This window comes from Cherax quadricarinatus, chromosome 16 (genome assembly GCF_038502225.1).
Source record: "Cherax quadricarinatus isolate ZL_2023a chromosome 16, ASM3850222v1, whole genome shotgun sequence".
Lineage (NCBI taxonomy): Eukaryota > Metazoa > Arthropoda > Malacostraca > Decapoda > Parastacidae > Cherax > Cherax quadricarinatus.
In genome coordinates this window covers 35054983-35075635 of record NC_091307.1, presented here as the reverse complement: position 1 = coordinate 35075635, position 20653 = coordinate 35054983, and positions in this window count along the sequence as shown.

Here is a 20653-nt window from a genome sequence, read left to right as displayed (position 1 = left end):
AAAACACCCTTCAGCACCTTCAAAACACCTTTGAACACCTTCAAAGCACTCTCATAATCATTTGACCACACTCAAAACACCTTTGAATAACCTCAAAACACCTTTGAACACCTTCAAAACACCCTTGAACACCTTCAAAACACCCTTGATCACCTTCAAAAAACAACATTTGAACACACTCAAAACACCTTTGTACATTTCCAAAACACTATTTGAGTACTCTTAAATAAGATTTGACATCTCTAATTTATCTGCACTTACACATTTCATTAAATTACAACTCATCCCTCAGTCTCCAGACTAGGTATTTTCTCGTTTTTACCCTTTTAGTTCATTAAAGTTATTAAGGGGACACAATACATCAGAAAAAAAGTCACAAAAACTTACTCAAACACTTTACTTTGAACATCCCCAAAACACTCTCATAATCATTTGAATACTCACATAAACACCCTTGAACACCTTCAAAACACCTTTGAATATCGTTTTTAAACTAATTTCATCACAACCCACTTATATCATCTTTTTTTTCTCGGTAACTCTAATTCGACTACACTACCCTCATCAATTACCAACAAATTTTACTCGTTTTAACTAATGTCATCACTGTAACCAAGATTTTCACAAAAAAAAAAACTCTATGACAACTAACACACACGCACACACACACCCCACAACACCCACAACACCCACAACCCACAATTTTTTCTCGCTTTAACTAATTTCATCAGAAAGTCACAACAACAACAACCCACAACCCACAACACCCACAACCCACAATTTTTTCTCGTTTTAGCTAATTTCATCAGAAAGTCACAACAACAACAACCCACAACCCACAACACCCACATCACCCACAACCCACAACACCCCACAACCCACAATTTTTTCTCGTTTTAACTAATTTCATCAGAAAAAGGCACAACACCCACAACCCACTTCACCCACAATTTTTTCTCGTTTCAACTAATTTCATCAGAAAAGTCACAACACCCCACATCACCCACATCCCACAATTTTTTTTCTCGTTTTAACCCTTTTAGTTCATTAAAGTTAATAAGGGGACACAGTACATCAGAAAAAGTCACAAAAACAACCCACTTATATCATCTTTTTCGGTATCTCTCTAATTCGACTACATTACCCACAACCCTCATCAATTACCAATTTATTCACATTTTTTTTTCTTAACTTATCCTAACCTAACCTAACCTAAATTATCCTAACCTAACCTTACCTAACCTAACCTAACCTAACTTATCCTAACCTAACCTAACCTAACTTATCCTAACCTAACCTAACCTAACCTAACCTAACTTATCCTAACCTAACCTAACCTAACCTAACACCTTCAAACACCTCCGAATACTCCCAAAACACTACTGATTACTACCAAATCACCACTGAATACTACCAAGTCACCGTCAAAATCACCAGAAACTAAGTTTATCATCACCATCCAACATCCTTTTTTATAGAATGAATATTCTTACTGCATTTTATGTCACCTTCAAACACCTCCGAATACTCCCAAAACACTACTGATTACTACCAAATCACCGTCAAAATCACCAGAAACTAAGTTTAACATCACCATCCATCATCCTTTTTATAGAATGAATATACTTACCGCATTATATGCTGCATATCGCATTTCCTCTTCCATGTCATCCCTAAACATCCTTCCTTATTCATTCCGTATATCTCCTAGAGTTGTTTTAACCCCCGACGAGGGCCCATCACGACGCAGGAGCCAGAGTGTAGTAGGTGGTGTTGGAGTGGTGATGGTTGCTCTGGCTCCTAATGTCATGATGGTCCCGTCGGGGGTTAAAACAACTCTAGGAGATATACGAATGAATAAGGAAGGATGTTTAGGGATGATGTGGAAGAGGAAATGTGATATGCAACATAAAATGCGGTAAGAATATTCATTCTATAAAAAGGATGATGGATGGTGATGATAAACTTAGTTTCTGGTGATTTTGACGGTGATTTGGTAGTAATCAATAGTGTTTTGGGAGTATTCGAAGGTGTTTGAAGGTGACATAAAATGCGGTAAGAATATTCATTCTATAAAAAAGGATGTTGGATGGTGATGATAAACTTAGTTTCTGGTGATTTTGACGGTGATTTGGTAGTATTCAGTGGTGATTTGGTAGTAATCAGTAGTGTTTTGGGAGTATTTGGAGGTGTTTGAAGGTGTTAGGTTAGGTTAGGTTAGGTTAGGATAAGTTAGGTTAGGTTAGGTTAGGTTAGGATAAGTTAGGTTAGGTTAGGTTAGGATAAGTTAGGTTAGGTTAGGTTAGGTTAGGTTAGGATAAGTTAGGTTAGGATAAGTGGGTTGTTTTTGTGACTTTTTCTGATGTACTGTGTCCCCTTATTAACTTTAATGAACTAAAAGGGTTAAAACGAGAAAAAAAATTGTGGGATGTGGGTGATGTGGGGTGTTGTGACTTTTCTGATGAAATTAGTTGAAACGAGAAAAAATTGTGGGTGAAGTGGGTTGTGGGTGTTGTGACTTTTTCTGATGAAATTAGTTAAAACGAGAAAAAATTGTGGGTTGTGGGGTGTTGTGGGTTGTGGGTGATGTGGGTGTTGTGGGTTGTGGGTTGTTGTTGTTGTGACTTTCTGATGAAATTAGCTAAAAAGAGAAAAAATTGTGGGTTGTGGGTGTTGTGGGCTGTGGGTTGTTGTTGTTGTGACTTTCTGATGAAATTAGTTAAAACGAGAAAAAATTGTGGGTTGTGGGTGTTGTGGGTGTTGTGGGGTGTGTGTGTGCGTGTGTGTTAGGTGTCATAGAGTTTTTTTTTTTGTGAAAATCTTGGTTACAGTGATGACATTAGTTAAAACGAGTAAAATTTGTTGGTAATTGATGAGGGTAGTGTAGTCGAATTAGAGTTACCGAAAAAAAAGATGATATAAGTGGGTTGTGATGAAATTAGTTTAAAAACGATATTCAAAGGTGTTTTGAAGGTGTTCAAGGGTGTTTATGTGAGTATTCAAATGATTATGAGAGTGTTTTGGGGATGTTCAAAGTAAAGTGTTTGAGTTAGTTTTTGTGACTTTTTTTCTGATGTATTGTGTCCCCTTAATAACTTTAATGAACTAAAAGGGTAAAAACGAGAAAATACCTAGTCTGGAGACTGAGGGATGAGTTGTAATTTGATGATATGTGTAAGTGCAGATAAATTAGAGATGTCAAATCTTATTTGGGAGTACTCAAATAGTGTTTTGGAAATGTACAAAGGTGTTTTGAGTGTGTTCAAATGTTGTTTTTTGAAGGTGATCAAGGGTGTTTTGATTGAATTCAGCGGTGTTTTAGTAGTATTCATTGGTGTAATTGGGAGTACTCAAATAGTGTTTTGGAAATGTTCAAAGGTGTTCAAAGGTGTTTTTGAGTGTGTTCAAATGTTGTTTTTTGAAGGTGATCAAGGGTGTTTTGAAGGTGTTCAAGGGTGTTTTGAAGGTGTTCAAAGGTGTTTTGAGGTTATTCAAATGTGTTTTGAGTGTGTTCAAATGATTATGAGAGTGCTTTCAAGGTGTTCAAAGGTGTTTTGAAGGTGCTGAAGGGTGTTTTGATTGAATTCAGCGGTGTTTTAGTAGTATTCAGTGGTGTAATTGGGAGTACTCAAATTGTGTTTTTTTTTTTGGAAGTGTTTCGGTGTTGATTGAAAATGTTCAAAGGTGTTTTTGAAGGTGTTCAAGAGTGTTTTGAAGGTGTTCAAGGGTGTTTGAAGGTGTTGAAGGGTGTTTTGATTGAATTCAGCGGTGTTTTAGTAGTATTCAGTGGTGTAATTGGGAGTACTCAAATTGTGTTTTTTGGAAGTGTTTCAGTGTTGATTGGAAATGTTCAAAGGTGTTTTTGAAGGTGTTCAAGAGTGTTTTGAAGGTGATCAAAGGTGTTTATGTGAGTATTCAAATGATTTATGAGAGCGTTTTGGTGATGTTCAAAGTAAAAGTGTTTGAGTTAGTTTTTGTGACTTTTTCTGATGTACTGTGTCCCCTTATTAACTTTAATGAACTAAAAGGGTTAAAACGAGAAAAATTTGAGTTAGTTTTTTGTGATAATGTTGTGTTGTATTTTGTAAAGAAATTGTGGGTATTAACGAAAAAATGCGACTTTCTGATGATGAAAAATTTGGGTTAAGAGTGAAAATGTTTTCCCTATGATGTAGGTACTATGTCCCCTTATTAACTTTAATGAACTAAAAGGGTTAAAACGAGAAAAAAATTGGGGTTAAGAGTGAAAATGTTTTCCCTATGTTGTAGGTAGTATGTCCTATTATTAACTTTAATGAACTAAAAGGGTTAAAACGAGAAAAAAAAAAATTGTGGGATGTGGGTGATGTGGGGTGTTGTGACTTTTCTGATGAAATTAGTTGAAACGAGAAAAAATTGTGGGTGAAGTGGGTTGTGGGTGTTGTGTCTTTTTCTGATGAAATTAGTTAAAACGAGAAAAAATTGTGGGTTGTGGGTTGTTGTTGTTGTGACTTTCTGATGAAATTAGCTAAAACGAGAAAAAATTGTGGGTTGTTGTTGTTGTGACTTTCTGATGAAATTAGCTAAAACGAGAAAAATTGTGGGTTGTGGGTGTTGTGGGTTGTGGGTTGTTGTTGTTGTGACTTTCTGATGAAATTAGTTAAAGCGAGAAAAAATTGTGGGTTGTGGGTGTTGTGGGTGTTGTGGGGTGTGTGTGTGCGTGTGTGTTAGGTGTCATAGAGTTTTTTTTGTGAAAATCTTGGTTACAGTGATGACATTAGTTAAAACGAGTAAAATTTGTTGATGAGGGTAGTGTAGTCGAATTAGAGTTACCGAAAAAAAGATGATATAAGTGGGTTGTGATGAAATTAGTTTAAAAACGATATTCAAAGGTGTTTTGAAGGTGTTCAAGGGTGTTTATGTGAGTATTCAAATGATTATGAGAGTGTTTTGGGAATGTTCAAAGTAAAGTGTTTGAGTTAGTTTTTGTGACTTTTTTTCTGATGTATTGTGTCCCCTTAATAACTTTAATGAACTAAAAGGGTAAAAACGAGAAAATGCCTAGTCTGGAGACTGAGGGATGAGTTGTAATTTAATGAAATGTGTAAGTGCAGATAAATTAGAGATGTCAAATCTTATTTGGGAGTACTCAAATAGTGTTTTGGAAATGTTCAAAGGTGTTCAAAGGTGTTTTGAGTGTGTTCAAATGTTGTTTTTTGAAGGTGATCAAGGGTGTTTTGAAGGTGTTCAAGGGTGTTTGAAGGTGTTGAAGGGTGTTTTGATTGAATTCAGCGGTGTTTTAGTAGTATTCAGTGGTGTAATTGGGAGTACTCAAATTGTGTTTTTTGGAAGTGTTTCAGTGTTGATTGGAAATGTTCAAAGGTGTTTTTGAAGGTGTTCAAGAGTGTTTTGAAGGTGATCAAAGGTGTTTATGTGAGTATTCAAATGATTTATGAGAGTGTTTTGGTGATGTTGAAAGTAAAAGTGTTTGAGTTAGTTTTTGTGACTTTTTCTGATGTACTTTGTCCCCTTATTAACTTTAATGAACTAAAAGGGTTAAAACGAGAAAAATTTGAGTTAGTTTTTTGTGATAATGTTGTGTTGTATTTTGTAAAGAAATTGTGGGTATTAACGAAAAAATGCGACTTTCTGATGATGAAAAATTTGGGTTAAGAGTGAAAATGTTTTCCCTATGATGTAGGTACTATGTCCCCTTATTAACTTTAATGAACTAAAAGGGTTAAAACGAGAAAAAAATTGGGGTTAAGAGTGAAAATGTTTTCCCTATGTTGTAGGTAGTATGTCCTCTTATTAACTTTAATGAACTAAAAGGGTTAAAACGAGAAAAAAAAATTGTGGGATGTGGGTGATGTGGGGTGTTGTGACTTTTCTGATGAAATTAGTTGAAACGAGAAAAAATTGTGGGTGAAGTGGGTTGTGGGTGTTGTGTCTTTTTCTGATGAAATTAGTTAAAACGAGAAAAAATTGTGGGTTGTGGGTTGTTGTTGTTGTGACTTTCTGATGAAATTAGCTAAAACGAGAAAAAATTGTGGGTTGTTGTTGTTGTGACTTTCTGATGAAATTAGCTAAAACGAGAAAAATTGTGGGTTGTGGGTGTTGTGGGTTGTGACTTTCTGATGAAATTAGTTAAAGCGAGAAAAAATTGTTGGTTATGGGTGTTGTGGGTGTTGTGGGGTGTGTGTGTGCGTGTGTGTTAGGTGTCATAGAGTTTTTTTTTGTGAAAATCTTGGTTACAGTGATGACATTAGTTAAAACGAGTAAAATTTGTTGGTAATTGATGAGGGTAGTGTAGTCGAATTAGAGTTACCGAAAAAAAGATGATATAAGTGGGTTGTGATGAAATTAGTTTAAAAACGATATTCAAAGGTGTTTTGAAGGTGTTCAAGGGTGTTTATGTGAGTATTCAAATGATTATGAGAGTGTTTTGGGGATGTTCAAAGTAAAGTGTTTGAGTTAGTTTTTGTGACTTTTTTTCTGATGTATTGTGTCCCCTTAATAACTTTAATGAACTAAAAGGGTAAAAACGAGAAAATGCCTAGTCTGGAGACTGAGGGATGAGTTGTAATTTAATGAAATGTGTAAGTGCAGATAAATTAGAGATGTCAAATCTTATTTGGGAGTACTCAAATAGTGTTTTGGAAATGTTCAAAGGTGTTCAAAGGTGTTTTGAGTGTGTTCAAATGTTGTTTTTTGAAGGTGATCAAGGGTGTTTTGAAGGTGTTCAAGGGTGTTTTGAAGGTGTTCAAAGGTGTTTTGAGGTTATTCAAATGTGTTTTGAGTGTGTTCAAATGATTATGAGAGTGCTTTGAAGGTGTTCAAAGGTGTTTTGAAGGTGTTCAAGGGTGTTTATGTGAGTATTCAAAGGTGTTTTTTGAAGGTGTACAAATGATTATGAGAGTACTTATGAAGGTGTTCAAATGATGTGCAAGAGTACTTATGAAGGTGTTCTGGGAGTATTCAGAGGTGATTTGGGGGTGTTCGAATGATGTTTTTGGAGTATTTCAGTGTTGTTTGGAAATGTATAAAGGTATTTTTGTGAGTATTCAAATGATTTATGAGAGTGTTTTGAAGATGTTCAAAGTAAAAGTGCGTATTTAACTTCGTAATATGTAAAATTGTGAGTAGTGAATTTAACGAAAGTGGATGTAAGCGATGTGGTGACTTTCTGATGCACTGTGTCCCCTTATTAACTTTAATGAACTAAAAGGGTTAAAACGAGAAAAATTGGGGGTTATGAGTGAAAATTGTGAGGTGTTGGTTGGAGTGTGAGGGTTTGGGAGGGTGGGGAGGAGGTTACTTCGTGGGGAGTGACCTGAGATGAAATAGTTAAAAAAATGTCTAGACTTGTGTTGTAAAGAAATTGTGGGTATTAACGAAAAAAAAAAATGTGACTTTCTGATGTACTGTGTCCCCTTATTAACTTTAATGAACTAAAAGGATCGACAAGATTCAGCCTGTGTGCGCGGTCATCACGTGACGTCACTGACATAGGGGTAAGTCGGCAAGATTCAGCTTGTATGTGTGACGTCACTGACCGCCGAGTAAACACCCTTCTTAGTTCATTTGACTTGTTTAGACCTGTAGTAAGCATGCTTACCCCAGAGGGGGATCCAAAAACTTGATCCGAGGAATTGGAGAATTTCGAAAACCCCATAGGGGGGAATCCAAAAAACTTGATCCGAGGAGATGGAGTCATGGTATTGTCGAGAAAATTTGGGGTGAAAGGAGGGGTACCCAAAAATTTGATCCAAGGAATTGGAGAAATTCAAAACCCTTGATCCAAGGAGATGGAGACTTTCGAAAACCCCACAGGCGGGAATCCAAAAACTTGATCCGAGGAGATGGAGACTTTGATTTCGAGAAATTTTGGGGTGGGGGTGAAAGTGAGATGGGGAACCTCAAAAATTTGATCCGAGGAGATGGAGAAATTCAAAACCCTTGATCCAAGGAGATGGAGACTTTGATTTCGAGAAATTTTTGGGGTTGGGGGGTGAAAGTGGGAGGGGGATCCGAGGAAGTGGAGACTTTGATATCGAGAAATTTTTGGGATTGGGGGGTGAAAGTGGGAGGGGGCAATCCAAGGAGATCATAAGAATTTCGAAACCCCCATAGGGGGAAATCCAAAAACTTGATCTGAGGAGATGGAGACTTTGATTTCGAGAAATTTTGGGATGGGGGTGAAAGTGAGAGGGGGAACCTCAAAAATTTGATCCGAGGAGATGGAGAGCACAAGAAAATGAAATTCAAAAAAAATTCGAAAAAAAATCGGAAAAAATTCGAGGCGCGGGGGCGATCCGGACGACGCTGCAGAAGGCGCAGCAGAAGGCGCGGGCGGGGGTCGCGAAGGGCGCGGGCGGACGCGCGGGCGGGCGCGTGGGGGTCGCGAAGGGCGCGGGCGGGCCCGCTGGCGGGCGCGCGGGCGGGCGCGCGGCGCGACGGGGGGGTCGCGAAGGGGGGTCGCGAAGGGGGGTCAAGGGTGGACTTGAAGGCGAGGTCAAGGTCATTAGCACATAGGTGTGAAAAGGGATACGTGTCCAGAAGGGTCATTATCATAGGGTCAAGGTCATTAGCACATAGGTGTGAAAAGGCGGCATCCTTTGAAGGGGCCCCCAGTGGAAGGCCTAAACCGGAAGGGATGTCTCTGCCGCACGCCTAAACCGGAAGGGATGCCTCAGCCGCACCCCCTAAACCGGAAGGGATGCCCCAGCCGCATGCCTTTTCCGGAAGGGATGCCCCAGCCGCATTTTTCACTACTATATGGATGTTCAAGAATTAATTTCAGCTTCCTACTGTTTGAATACCCGCCGCTATACGTGCCATATAAACTGCTTGTTGAGGAGAGTATTCAAACAGGAGGAGGCTGAAAATAATCCTTGAGCCTCTACTGCCACGAATGTCCACGCAAAATGAAACAAGTCTAGTTCGCTAGGCTCGTTTTTTGTAGGATCTATGTCGTAGTGGATATGGTGATACGTACGTACAGGAGAATGTGTCATGGGGTCGTATCCTGGCCTGCCGCAGTTTGGTGAATGATTCAGTAGCACTTGTTTTGTGGCTTCATTGATATATATATACATACATATATATATATATATATATATTTATATATATTTATATATTTATATATATATATTTATATATATTTATATATATATATATATATATTTATATATATATATTTATATATATACTGCCAAGTGAATGTAAAACAAAAGCCTGTAATTGTTTTACATGATGGTAGGATTGCTGGTGTCTTTTGTCTGTCTCATAAATATGCAAGATTACAGGTACGTCTTGCTACTTCTACTTACACTTAGGTCACACTACACATACATGTACACGTTTATTTATACACACTCATCTGAGTTTTCTTTGATTTTATCTTAATAGTTCTTGGTCATATTACTTTTCCTTTTATATCCATGGGGAAGTGGAATAAGAATCTTTCCTCCGTAAGCCATGCGTGTTGTAAAAGTCAACTAAAATGCCGGGAACAATGGGCTAGTAACCCCTTTTACTGTAAAGATTACTAAAAAGAATAAGAAAATTGTCAAAGTGAGAAGTCTGAATGTGCGTGGATGTTGTGCAAATGATAAGAAAGAGATGATTGTGGATGTTATGAATGAGAAGAAGCTAGATTGTAATAAAGTTGGTAGAATTACCGACAATATGTAAAGTAAAAGGACACAAGTGCAACTAATGTGACATTTATTGTGGCAACGTTTCGCTCCCCAGGAGCTTTATCAAGCCATTATTAGCTTAATAAAGCTCCTGGAGAGCGAAACGTTGCCACAATAAATGTCACATTAGTTGCACTTGTGTCCTTTTACTTTACAAGAAGCTAGATGTCCTGGCTTTAAGTGAAACAAGGCTGAAGGGGGTGGGAGAGTTTCAATGGAGAGGAATAAATGGGATTAGGTCAGGGGTTTCAAATAGAGTTAGAGCTAAAGAAGGAGTAGCAATAATGTTGAAGGATAAGCTATGGCAGGAAAAGAGGGACTATAAATGTATTAATTCAAGGATTATGTGGAGTAAAATAAAGATTGGATGTGAAAAGTGGGTTATAGTAAGCGTGTATGCACCTGGAGAAGAAAGAAGTGAAGAGGAGAGAGAGAGATTTTGGGAAATGTTGAGTGAATGCGTGGGGAGTTTTGAATCAAGTGTGAGAGTAATGGTGGTTGGGGATTTCAATGCTAAAGTGGGTAAAATTGTTATGGAGGGAGTAGTAGGTAAATTTGGGGTGCCAGGGGTAAATGTAAATGTGGAGCCTTTAATTGAGCTATGTGTAGAAAGTGATTTGGTAATAAGTAATACATATTTTATGAAAAAGATGATAAATAAATATACAAGGTATGATGTAGCACGTAATGAAAGTAGTTTGTTAGATTATGTATTGGTGGATAAAAGGTTGATGGGTAGGCTCCAGGATGTACATGTTTATAGAGGGACAACTGATATATCGGATCATTATTTAGTTGTAGCTACAGTTAGAGTAAGAGGTAGATGGGAAAAGAGGAAGGTGGCAACAACAAGTACGAGGGAGGTGAAAGTGTATAAACTAAGGGAGGAGGAAGTTCGGGGGAGATATAAGCGACTGTTGGCAGAAAGATGGGCTAGTGCAAAGATGAGTAGTGGGGGGGGGGGTTGAAGAGGGTTGGAATAGTTTTAGAAATGCAGTATTAGAATGTGGGGCAGAAGTTTGTGGTTATAGGAGGGTGAGGGCAGTTGGAAAGAGGAGTGATTGGTGGAATGATGAAGTAAATGGTGTGATAAAAGAGAAAAAGTTAGCTTATGAGAGGTTTTTACAAAGCAGAAGTGTTATGAGAAGAGCAGAGTATATGGAGAGTAAAAGAAAATTGAAGAGAGTGGTGAGAGAGTGCAAAAGGAGAGCAGATGATAGAGTGGGAGAGGCACTGTCAAGAAATTTTAATGAAAATAAGAAAAAAATTTGGAGTGAGTTAAACAAGTTAAGAAAGCCTAGGGAAAGTACGGATTTGTCAGTTAAAAACAGAGTAGGGGAGTTAGTAGATAGGGAGAGGGAGGTATTAGGTAGATGGCGAGAATATTTTGAGGAACCTTTAAATGTTGAGGAAGAAAGGGAGGCGGTAATTTCTTGCACTGGTCAGGGAGGTATACCATCTTTAAGGAGTGAAGAAGAGCAGAATGTAAGTGTGGGGGAGGTACGCGAGGCATTACGTAGACTGAAAGGGGGTGAAGTAGCTGGAACTGATGGGATCATGACAGAAATGTTAAAAGCAGGGGGGAATATAGTGTTGGAGTGGTTGGTACTTTTGTTTAATAAATGTATGAAAGAGGGGAAGGTACCTAGGGATTGGCAGAGAGCATGTATAGTCCCTTTATATAAAGGGAAAGGGGACAAAAGAGATTGTAAAAATTATAGAGGAATAAGTTTATTGAGCATACCAGGAAAAGTGTACGGTAGGGTTATAATTGAAAGAATTAGAGGTAAGACAGAATGTAGGATTGCGGTAGAGCAAGGAGGTTTCAGAGTTGGTAGGGGATGTGTAGATCAAGTGTTTACATTGATACATATATGTGAACAGTATTTAGATAAAGGTAGGGAAGTTTTCATTGCATTTATGGATTTAGAAAAGGCATATGATAGAGTGGATAGGGTAGCAATGTCACAGATGTTGCAAGTATATGGAATAGGTGGTAAGTTACTAAATGCTGTAAAGAGTTTTTATGAGGATAGTGAGGCTCAGGTTAGGGTGTGTAGAAGAGAGGGAGAATACTTCCCGGTAAAAGTAGGTCTTAGACAGGGATGTATAATGTCACCATGGTTGTTTAATATATTTATAGATGGGGTTGTAAAAGAAGTAAATGCTAGGGTGTTCGGGAGAGGGGTGGGATTAAATTATGGGGAATCAAATTCAAAATGGGAATTAACACAGTTACTTTTTTGCTGATGATACAGTGTTTATGGGAGATTCTAAAGAAAAATTGCAAAGGTTAGTGGATGAGTTTGGGAATGTGTGTAATAGTAGAAAGTTGAAAGTGAACATAGAAAAGAGTAAGATGATGAGGGTATCAAATGATTTAGATAAAGAAAAACTGGATATCAAATTAGGGAGGAGGAGTATGGAAGAAGTGAATGTTTTCAGATACTTGGGTGTTGACGTGTCTGCGGATGGATTTATGAAGGATGAGGTTAATCATAGAATTTATGAGGGAAAAAAGGTGAGTGGTGCGTTGAGGTACATGTGGAGTCAAAAAACGTTATCTATGGAGGCAAAGAAGGGAATGTATGAAAGTATAGTAGTACCAACACTCTTATATGGGTGTGAAGCTTTGGTGGTAAATGCAGCAGCGAGGAGACGGTTGGAGGCAGTGCAGATGTCCTGTCTAAGGACAATGTGTGGTGTAAATATTATGCAGAAATTTCGGAGTGTGGATATTAGGAAAAGGTGTGGAGTTAATAAAAGTATTAGTCAGAGGGCAGAAGAGGGGTTGTTGAGGTGCTTTGGTCATTTAGAGAGAATGGATCAACGTAGAATGACATGGAAAGCATATAAATCTATAGGGGAAGGAAGGCGAGGTAGGGGTCGTCCTCGAAAGGGTTGGAGAGAGGGGGTAAAAGAGGTTTTGTGGGCAAGGGGCTTGGACTTCCAGCAAGCGTGCGTGAGCGTGTTAGATAGGAGTGAATGGAGACGAATGGTACTTGGGACCTGACGATCTGTTGGAGTGTGAGCAGGGTAATATTTAGTGAAGGGATTCAGGGAAACCGGTTATTTTCATATAGTCGGACTTGAGTCCTGGAAATGGGAAGTACAATGCCTGCACTTTAACGGAGGGGTTTGGGATATTTGCAGTTTGGAGGGATATGTTGTGTATCTTTATACGTATATGTCGTGCCGAATATGTAAAACTGGTCAATTAGCAAGAACTCATTTAAAATTAAGTCCTTTCAAAAATTTTCTCTTATACGTTTAAAGATATATTTTTTTCATTAATGTTAATGCAAAAATTTTAATTTTGCACCAAAAGAATCTTAGAAAACTTACCTAACCTTATTTTAAAAAGAGCAATTTATTTTAGCCTAACCCAACTAAATATATTTTATATTTGTTTACAATAATTTAATACCAAAAAAAACACAGAGAAATATATTTTTTTTCGTAAGGTTCATAACGATTTTGGCGAAATTATTGCATACACAAATTTTCGGTTGTCCTATATGGCAAGATGAGCGTTGCTGTTTAAGCCAAGATCGGAAGTTCTGCCTATTCGGCACGACATATATATATATATATATATATATATATATATATATATATATATATATATATATATATATATATATATATATATATATATATATATATATATACCCCCTTCCCCATACAGGCGCGCATACACCGTGTGCTCTGCTCGTGTTACAACAATGGAGTGTTTGTTCACCGTGTGTATAGTGTATATAGTCTATAGTGTACAGTGCATAGTATGTGCATGGTATGCTCATAGCATGTGAAGTGTATAGCGGTGTGTCGTTGATAGTGGGGGCTGTGCACAGAGCATTTTGGTGTATAGTGACTTGTCCTGGGAGGGAGTGAGTCCCCTACTCCGCCTCAGCACACATCTTCCAATCCTCCTTTTCTTCCACCGCCCACCACAAGAACTAGACACCCCTCTCCTCCCCCCCACCACCACCATGAACCACATGCTGTATGTGCCATGCGCCATTTTCCCTTCAGCCTGGGCTTACCACACAGTTTGAGGTATGGCAGACGATGAAGCCAGCCAGCCACAAAGCCAGGGAAACAATGCACCCAACAATGAAAGAAGAGGCACATGTCAGGTGTGTGGAGAGTTTCGAGCACGCAACAGGGACGGCAGCATTCGTGCACACAATGGGTGTGCAGGATCACATATGCCCCCAGCAGAGAGCAGCCCACAGCCTCCACAGGCAGATGACAATTCCAATGGCAACCTCGTCACTTGCGATAACCTTCTGTTGGCATTCAAATCGACTGCTAGCAGTACACTATCCCACATCCCTAAAGCGGCTCGCCCATATGCAGCAGGGAAATTCACAGACCTTCTTAAGCGGGTGAATGGAGGCTCCACCAACTTAGAAGCCCGAGGCACCATCCAAGCATGGCGCAACCTACTCTTGTTCGGCAATGTCTGTCTTGCAGTTCCTGAAAGACGAGGCAAACTGCTAACAACGTCAGTTATCAAGGCAGTGCGCAACTACCCAAGAACGGATAACTGTGTCCCTCTGCCCCATCATCGCAGGAATCAAAGAGGTAGACCCAAGAAAAGTCCCACTGAAAACGAGAAAATTTGCGCACAGGTTAGCAAAAAAATTGAAGAAGGTAACACAGTGGGAGCAATAAGAATAATTACAAGTGACGACACTGTAGCCACCGAGGATGAGACCACGGCCCAAGCACTAAGAGACAAGCATCCAACCAGGGACACCATAGCCATCAACGACAACCCTGAGGAAGACCCCCATCACTGAACAATTAATTTTGCCAGAATCGGATGTCTATAAGGCGATCGTGTCATTTCCAGCAGGATCTGCAGGAGGTTACACTGGAATTCGACCTCAGCACCTCAAAGAGATGGTAAATCCAGTACTCGGTGAATCTGCATCAATTCTTCTCACCGAGTTAACAACTTTCGTCAACAATTGCCTGGCTGGGCGAATCCCAGAAGAAATTAAACCTTTCTTTTTTGGAGCCTCACTATGTGCTTTGAAGAAGAGGGATGGGGAAATCAGACCCATTGCAGTTGGAAACACTCTTCGCCGTCTCGTTGCCAAAGCAGCATTAAGAAACTTTCGCCTAGAAGCTACCACTTTACTTCAGCCACACCAACTGGGCTTTGGGGTCTCTCAAGGCAGTGAAGCTGCAGCTCATGCGGCAAGGGCCTACATCAGGGACCTACCAGAAGACAAGGCCATAGTCAAACTTGATTTTAGAAATGCCTTTAATATGGTGAAGAGAGATGCTGTTTTGCCAGCAGTTCGGGTTCGGTTCCCCAGTCTCTTTCCCTTCATTTCAGCCGGCTACAGCAAACCCTCAATTCTTTTGTTTGGAGAACATGAAATTCAATCATCAGAGGGTGTTCAGCAGGGTGACCCACTCGCTCCACTTCTCTTCTGCTTGGCAGTAAGAGAACTAACTTCCAGCCTACGCAGTGAGCTCAATATCTGGTACCTGGATGACGGCACTCTGGCAGGTACTGAAGAGTCCCTCGTAGGGGACCTACAACTGGTGAAAACACAGGGAGAAGACTTGGGACTCATCCTCAATCCCTCCAAGTGTGAAATCATCACAGCAAACCAAGAAATAATCAATGCTGTGAGAAGAATTCTCCCAGAAGTCTCAACTACAACTCCGTCCAACAGTACCCTCTTGGGGGCACCGCTGGGTCACCAGGCCATCGATACTGTCCTCAGGGACAAATTGAATGACCTGATGAGAATGGACGGGAGAATAAGCGATCTTGATGCCCATGATGCTCTGTATCTCCTCACAAGGTGTCTTACTATGCCAAGACTCACTTACTTCTTGAGGTGTGCACCCTCTTTTGACAACCCAACACTCGATGAATATGACCCACACCTGAGATCAACTTTTAAGAAGGCACTGAACCTGTCACTAGAGGATGAGCAATGGGATCAGGCAACCCTCCCAGTGCGACTGGGAGGTATAGGGGTGCGTAAAGCAACGCATGTTGCTTTACCTGCTTTTCTGTCTTCGTGTTTGGCTTCCAGTGCATTAGTCAAGAAGATAGTGCCCGAACGCTTGAGAGACTTGGTAGGAGCTCAAGACCCCAGGTTTACTGAAGCAGCGATTCGGTGGGACACCCTTACAGATTCCTCCAGTAGACCAGTTCCTCCCAAACAGCACAAACAGTCCCACTGGGACAAACCGATCATGGAAAAAATCGCCAACACAATGCTCTCCAATGCTTCAAGAAAGAACAAAGCTCGTCTCCTGGCAGTGAAGGCACCACACTCAGGAGATTTCCTGTTAGCTGTTCCCAATTCCTCCCTGGGCACCCATCTCGACCCACAGGCCATTCGGATTGGTGTTGCTCTTCGCCTAGCCGCCCCCATCCTCACCGAACATAGGTGTATTTGCGGCAGGGCGACAGCTGATCAATTCGGACTTCATGGTCTCGTGTGCCACACAGCAGAAGGGAAGTATGCCAGACATGAGGAGATCAATGACATAATAAAGAGAAGCCTCGCCACAGCCCGTTGCCCAGCTCAACGGGAACCCAAAGCACAGAGGTTTGATGAACAATGCAAGGAATTGCATTGTTCAAATCTCTAGTAAGGCTGATGCATGCAGGGGATGAGATGAAAAGCTGTAAGCCTTCTCCCTGAAAGCTGGCTGCCTTGGATCAAACGTGTAGCTCATGCTACACGCCAATGTATTGGTCCAGTGTGGGTAGATTGGTAAAGCACTGCGTACCTTGTCCTAAGGTTCGTAGGTTCGAGTCTCCTTCAGCCAGAGATCAGTGTTTGTGTATATTTCGCATGCTCTCGCGAATTCCTTGCATTGTTCAAATCTCTAGTAAGGCTGATGCATGCAGGGGATGAGATGAAAAGCTGTAAGCCTTCTCCCTGAAAGCTGGCTGCCTTGGATCAAACGTGTAGCTCATGCTACACGCCAAGGTATTGGTCCAGTGTGGGTAGATTGGTAAAGCACTGCGTACCTTGTCCTAAAGTTCGTAGGTTCGAGTCTCCTTCAGCCAGAGATCAGTGTTTGTGTATATTTCGCATGCTCTCGCGAATTCCTTGCATTGTTCAAATCTCTAGTAAGGCTGATGCATGCAGGGGATGAGATGAAAAGCTGTAAGCCTTCTCCCTGAAAGCTGGCTGCCTTGGATCAAACGTGTAGCGCATGCTACACGCTAAGGTATTGGTCCAGTGTGGGTAGATTGGTAAAGCACTGCGTACCTTGTCCTAAGGTTCGTAGGTTCGAGTCTCCTTCAGCCAGAGATCAGTGTTTGTGTATATTTCGCATGCTCTCGCGAATTCCTTATATATATATATATATATATATATATATATATATATATATATATATATATATATATATATATATATATATATATATATATATATATATATATATGCAATAAGATCACAGTAAACACGTGATTTCAGAATATGCAAAACAACCACTCTGAAAGAATAGAGAAATTCCAAGAGCTTTCGTGACTACTCACATTATCAAGGAACATAATAGTTCCTTGATACTATGAGTAGTCACGAAAGCGCTTTTGAATTTCTCTATTCTTTCAGAGTGGTTGTTTTGCATATATATATATATATATATATATATATATATATATATATATATATATATATATATATATATATATATATATATATATATATATATATATATATATTTCAATATTTTTAATAATCTTATAATTAGAGTAATAACTTTATTTAATGTACTGGCAGCCTACAATTTTATCTTGCATATAAACTCACTCTAGTTAATTATTAATTAAATACTTTTTTTTCTTCAACATCTACATTTAACATGAGCTCCTGAAGTCAATGATTTTAATGACTTAGAACGGATTTTCTATACTAACTAATTTATTAACTGACTAAACTGTAGCTGATACCCCTAGACATGTTAATATCCCTAGACCAGTTTTTGAATACTTTACTCTAGCCTGACCTTTGTTTTACTACAACCGTCTCAAAGGCCCAAGTCTGAATGGAACTTAATCTGATAAATTAGATTATTCGTGTTTTGCCCTCATCGTAAATGAAAGCTTAGCCCTGATCAAAGAGGCAATTTAAAGCTGAGTTTGTAATAAACCTCAATAGAAAATATTTTTTTTTGTGTAATGAGGATGCGGGAGAGAGGATTAATGTTCATCGGGGAACGCACAGGTCAGTCAGCCTTCACTAGCGGGGCTACACAGGGGTCAGTCCTGTAACCGGTGCTGTTTCTTGTATATGTGAACGACATAACGGAAGGAATAGACTCGAAGTGTCCCTGTTTGCAGACGATGTGAATTTAATGAGGGGAATTCAGTCGGAGGAACAGGCACGACTGCAATGGGATCTAGACATGTTGCAGGCCTGGTCCAGAAACTGGCTCCTTGAGTTCAATCCCACCAAGTGCAAAGTCATGAAGATTGGGGAAGGGAAAAGAAGACCGCAGACGGAGTACAATCTAGGAGGCCAGAGACTACAAGCCTTTCTCATGGAAAAGGATCTTAGGGTGAGCATAATACTGAGCACATCTTCTGAGGTGCACATCAGCCAAATAATTGCTGCAGCATATGGGCGCCTAGCAAACATGAGAATAGCATTCCGACGTCTCAGTAAGGAATCGTTCAGGACCCTGTACACAGTGTACGTCAGGCCCATGTTGGAGTATGGAGCACCAGTTTGAAACCCACATTTGGCCAAACACGTAAGGAAATTAGAGAAAGTGCAAAGGTTTGCAACGTGACTAGTTCCGGAGCTAAGGGGTATGTCCTATGAGGAGAGGTTAAGGGAAATCGACTTGACGACACTGGAGGACAGGATAGATAGGGAGGATATGATAACGACATTTAAAATACTGAGAGGAATGGACAAGTTGGACAGAGACAGGATTTTCCAGAGATGGGACGCAGCAGTAAGAGGTCACAACTGAAAGTTGAAGACTCAGATGAGTCACAGGGATGCTAGGAAGTATTTCTTCATCATAGGGTTGTCAGGAAGTGGAATAGTCTGGAAAGTGATGTAGTGGAGGTAGGATCTATACACAGCTTTAAGAAGAGGTGTGATAAAGTTCATGGCGCAGGGAGAGTGACGTAGTAGCGACCAGTGAAGAGGCGGGGCCAGGAGCTGTGACTCGGCCCCTGAAACCACAACTTAGTGAGTACACACACACACACACTCCTCTCAGTTGCTAATATAACATTTCCAAGTAAGTTTCTTCTTTAACTGTTTATGGTGAACATCTTCTATCCACTATCATTCGTAGTAAACGACCCTCACAGTGTCAGCGAATGGTATCAACTCTTTTTCACAGAAAGTTTGAGGCGTCATTACTCTTGCTCACCACGCTCTCAAGTATGTGAAGAGAGCTTGTAGAAGACCTATATTCTTCGTAATAGGAATACTTTTGCTTTTGACAGCATCAGAGAGATGGAGCTTTCCTGATATACACCGACCTAACTCAGCTACTTGGGTCTTCCCTTCTATCCCTTTTAGAGTTGCCGAGAACCTCGCTTCAGAAGCTAGTGTCATCATCCACACAGCCATGGTATCAGGAAGCAGTCCCCTTGTCGTCATGGACAAGAACACAGCCGAACACATTTCTCAGTGTAGTCATCACTGGCAATACTCATTAGGTTAATAATCAACTGTACACACTTGACACTGTGCTCCAGTGGCAGTTATAAGGACATTTATAGACGACGCGCACCTTCACACAATCCCAATAATTTTTTTTGTTAGTTTGCGCTCCTAGCCACCCTTTTATTCCGGAATAGGAATACAGCTGTGAACACTCATAATATTTTCATCCCTGATTTCCGATAATTAATCGTAAACTTACAATTCTGTGTTCCAACACCTAAATGGAAGGACATGATCATGTGATGCAGGAGTATTATATCTCGCATATCAGGTCACAGCAGTATCTGATTACCCAATAATAATTTGCCACAACCTGGCCATGTCATGGAGGTGTTAAAATTGTAGGACTCCCAGGAAGAGCACAGGTGGTCCCTCCTGGGATTCCTACGTGGATAAGGTGTCCACAATAAACCAGCCACTTCCGTCTACATGATGGATATGGTGTCCACACCAGCCACTTCAGCTGTAAAATCTAATCTAACAACTCTCCAAAGACACTACCACCTCACCTGCCCATATTCTCAGTTAGGTCTCCTGCCTAGTGATTTCCTCCTGTCTCTTCTGCCTCCACTATATTAATATTAGGATACAGATTATTATGTTCATTGGGAGGTTCTAAACCCGTAAGAGTAATACAGTGCTTGGAGAATGGTAGATAATTAGGACCATGTTTTTCTGTAAGTCACTGAAGGAAAGCATATATCTGCGATCCTCCAATAATTTTCAGAAAATAATGGACAATATCGTGAGCTCCTCTGATCTCCAGTTATAAACTTCCAACGGCTCCAGCATCCAAGTGAAGCATTGCAGACAAAATTGAAGACACTCGTTGCGGAACAAGCATTTATAGAGACAACATTTCTCTCTGATAGAGCTTTATCAAGCCAATAGAAGCTTGTTCTGCAACGCCCAGTTCTTGTTGAAAGAGAGGCTAGCAGGAGTGCTGGACTTGTTCCGCCCATTTCTGTCAAACGCGTCCCTACCAAATTTTCGTCTTCCCTTACCTCTTTACGACTCTCTTCTTTCTAAGGTTTCGTACTGCCGTATTTTTTTAATGTACAGCTTTTATTGCAGACAAGAAGCTTGAAGTGGCTCATGCTTTACCGTCGGAGTCTGACTTCTCGGATCATCCTGAAGCACAGACGTTCTGGGTTTCGCCGTTATCTTTCTCTTTCTTCTTTCATGTCAGTTTCAGAGTGTAATGCCAGGCACAGGGAAACATCGGAGTGTTTCTGATATTGATCTCCCGTTTTTTTTTGGTCCTGTTTTTGTTTACGTGAAACCATG